At 35.7% G+C, this 4,134-nt stretch overlaps 1 pseudogene; it reads right to left on the minus strand.

Annotated features, from left to right (window-relative positions):
* Positions 1 to 3,046: 3,046 nt before the first annotated feature.
* On the minus strand, positions 3,047 to 3,913 carry LOC149534513 (ABC transporter C family member 3 pseudogene; annotated as a pseudogene).
* Positions 3,914 to 4,134: the final 221 nt, after the last annotated feature.

The raw sequence follows: 4,134 nt of genomic DNA on the forward strand, positions 1-4,134 counted from the left end.
CTGTATATTTTAGATCACAATAATTTTGTGCATAAATAAAATATAGAACAATATAATGTGCTTAATATACGATTTTTGATTATTATGAAAAATTATATTGAAAAATTAGTTTGTCCAATCAGAGACTTTTATTTATTTATTATCTTTTTCTAAAATTATAGACATATCTTTTTAAATTTTTTTTACAAATTTAGTGAAACTTATTTTTATGCAATTTGATTGGCCTATGTGTGCTACAGTCATGAGTTTGGAAGTTTTTCATTTTTTTTAATACACAAAATAATTTATTTTTTTCTCTTTTACCAAACTATAGATATCATTACTAAGAATAATAATTACAAGAATGATAGATATTGTCAAACATTTATAGATTGTGGTTACAGTTGTATTCCATTTCTAAAAATTAAAAAAAACAAAACAAAACAAGACAACACAATAAACAATGAGAAATATGACCTTTCTTATCCTCTTGATTGTTGTGTTACATAAGTTTGCTTGGAATAGATGCCATGAGATATTTTTCTTTATAGTTGTGGCTTATAAATTATTTTGAAGTCAACATTTGTCCTATGTGAGCATTGATTATAGAATCCTCTAGAATTATTTTTTCTTATTTATAACATTGGTTGATTATTTTTAATTCACATTTCTAAAGGCTTTCATCTTTTTTTACTAAAGTACAAGATATGTCTAAATTTTTTAAATTTTTTTTCTTTTAGATTATATTGTGTTGTAGTTGTATTATTAGTTCCTGCCGTATGGCAGGATACTATAGCATCCAAGTGGATGCAAATTTTCAATAAGTTTTGACCAATTGAAATTTTTTATATATGCATTCCAACCTGGTTTCATAATGTTTTTGAATTCATGCCATTATTTTCATTTATAAGAACATGTTAAATTCAAATTTCCCATTGGCTGTTGTGGTGAACAGTAGGGTATTGAGCTTTTTCCATTGTATTAAAAAATGAATTTGTGGCAATGCTGGCGGATGGATGGAACATAGAAATAGTGATTTCATTAATATTATTCACCTATCTTTGAACAATATCTGGCCAATTTTGACAACGTTTGATCTAACATTAAATAAGCGTATTGTCAATGACATTTTTTTCTTTGTAGTCTTTATTGCTTGGCTTTATGTTTCGTCAATTGTCTTATCTGAACCACTATGCTCAGCCAATTCCCAGATCTAAATCTTTAGGAAATCCACCGTATTTTGATTTGGATTTATGCTGTGCACTGTATAGGTGTCATATTGTCAGCGAAGATGTCAGTTTTGGGAGAAAATGTGGTCACAATTCTTTGGTTTGTCTTTTACTCATTGTCTTGGGGAATGTTTTTCGGCTGTCGGTCGACTGCATTTAATTGGATTCTTCAATTCTGGTCATCTAAAGTTCCTATTTATTAGTAATTGTTGATTTTAGAGGCATTGGGAAAATTGGACAGTCCCTTCTGTATGCTTCTGAGAAGTAGTTTTGTTGCAGAAAACAGGTATGTTTTTCTCCTTCTGTAATGTATTTTGCTTAGGATTTTGTTGCAGAAAATAGGTATGTTTTTCATTTGTTGATACTGCTTCGTTCACTACTTTCTCTAGAAAATTGTTTCAAGTTTGATATGCGTTCTGTGTGTATACATGGCTTATCTTTTTATTTACTCTTCAATATTGGTTTGGCCTTTTGGTAGCTCGGCCCTATAGTTCAGTTCCCTCCCACCCGATGCTACGTGGAGCTTCTCTTTCCCTACCCGCTGCTCTGCACTGTCTGTCCCACTGCCCCGCCCTGTAAGCCTCATGGGTTTTAGTCATCATGGATGATCAACTAGGAATACCCGTTGAAAAATAATTCGGCCGTATTTGCAACAGTTGAGAGTAGTTGAGATTTGACTTCAGTATTTTTAGCTCCAAGTAGCCTGATTTTGGATGAGCTTGTTGTTTCTCTATTTTTTCGCTGCTAACAGGGGGCTTTTGATATTCAGTCACGGGGGTCGCCCACGCCATCCAGTAGTTGCTACCTATTTCAAGTAGCTGAAATATTGTGTGTGCCAATAAGATGATGGGTATCAAAGCCCCTTTATATCCAGCAGTGATGTAAGACCAGTACACCCACAGACTCACCGTGCCTTTCTCTCGTTCCTCTTCTTGCACAAGCTGTGAACTTTTAACACCTTTTTCTATTTCACTCCCTTCATTAGTTTTTGATTCAAGATCTTCTTCTACCTCTCTTGATTTTTTGCTACTGTCCTGCTTCTGGAGGTTTTGACAATCAACATTTATTCCTCTTTCTCCAATTTCTGTTTGGTCGCCATATGGGAACAATTCAAGATCTTTTTCAAATGCACAGGCCTGCAGTACACTCTTATACCTGGCTTTGTCCCATTCCTTCCCAAAAAGAATATTGTCTCTAATTTTTTCGCTTTGTATCCATGGGGACCGACTAACGTATGCCTTGGTACCACTTATTTTCACAGATCCTGATATTTTGGGTATCTCCCCAAGTATACACGAGAGAAGGCTTGACTTGCTAGAACCAACTGTTCCGCACACTGCAACCCTCATGCCTCTCTTCACTTGAACATCTATGCCTCTAATGGTTGGACTAGGGGCAGTAGGATCCCAAGAGAATACCCCTTCATGAGGTCGGTGTGAAAATTTAATGTAGCCATCTACAAAAATCTATTTGCATTGAATGTGCACCAACGACTGGAATTAAACAACTGGAATTAGAAAAGCTAAGAGTTTGTATCCTCTGGTCATGGCGGTCTTACCAGATGTTCAAATTGTAATTTTATGTGCATTGTATTTCCTTGCAAACTGTGGCCAGTAGTTTTTCAAGAGCTATACATGCTTAAAGGATGATAATATAATAAGGAAAGCAGATAGAGAATGCTTTCTCAATAGAAAAATGCAATTTGTTTTTAGCTTGACTCTGGTGAACGTGGATTGTTAAAGATTGGTTTACTTTCAAGCTTGGCATGAGTTTCGAACCTAAAGATGCAAAATTTAAACAATATATAAGGTAAGTAGAAAGAAATCCTCTCATGGTTTTCAAATTGGTGTTGGGGGAATGTTTCTGTGACCAAAATTATCTTCTTCCTGCCTCAATGTTTTGAGTTTGTGCAGAAATATGGTCTCCCACACTTGCAATTTGAAGATTTTCATATTTCTCAATATTTCTGATGTAGCCTTCATCCTTCCATCTTTTGCTTCCATGATCTTTACGTTATATTTTTTTTGCATTTTCCCTAGTGGGAAATTCGCCATCATAATTAGGGCCATAACTGCCACTCCTGCAAGAGAGGCCAATCCCAAGTTCTGATATAGAATACCCAGGGCCAGAAGAACTTGCAAAGGTGATGTCCATATATCATGAAGATACCAACTGAAATCTCCAATACGGTTAGCATCAACACTCATGTAATTGACAATCTCACCACTTGTATGCTTTTGTCTTGCCTGGCTTGAAAGCACCAAGCCCTTCTTGTATATTGCAGCTGTCAATGCTGCCTTGACACGTATGCCCATGTGGACTGTTATAAAAAACCAATGCCGTTGTGACAAAGATTCTACTACCTTTGCAATAAGAAACGCACAAGCTAGAACAATGCCTTCACTAGCAAACTGTTCCTTGTCAGCAAGACATCGTACAAAGCTATCTATAAAATACGGGCCTACATATGATGAACAAGAAGTCATCAATGCCAAGAATGCTGTAAAAATTAGATCCTTTTGGACAATGACAAGTGCCATTTTTGCTAAAGACAAAGCACCACTTCCTTTGGCATCCAGCTGGTTTCTAAATTTATGGTAAATGTAATCAGCCTTGTGGGTGTCTGCAACTTGAGGTACATCATCTTTGTCCAAACGTTTCTTATGGCCAGCATCAAGAAAAGGCTTCACCCAAGCAAATGACATTCTACTGAGAAAACCTGCTGTTGCATAAGGAGTACTTTGGGCTTTAGGTCTTTAGTATTTTCCTTAATATTATTCGCTTTCTACTGAGCTTTTAAAATTTCTGGTAATTTTTTAGTTCACGAATTGCTTACATCTCCAACACATGTAGGCATTTTTGTGACTTGAAAGCTGCGACTAGGTTGAAGGGATGCCAAACTGTTCCACACCCCTACGAAGACTTG

The sequence above is a fragment of the Cupressus sempervirens genome, chromosome 10 (assembly GCF_028749045.1).
Source record: "Cupressus sempervirens isolate cs-2001-9-10 chromosome 10, ASM2874904v1, whole genome shotgun sequence".
NCBI classification, from domain to species: domain Eukaryota; kingdom Viridiplantae; phylum Streptophyta; class Pinopsida; order Cupressales; family Cupressaceae; genus Cupressus; species Cupressus sempervirens.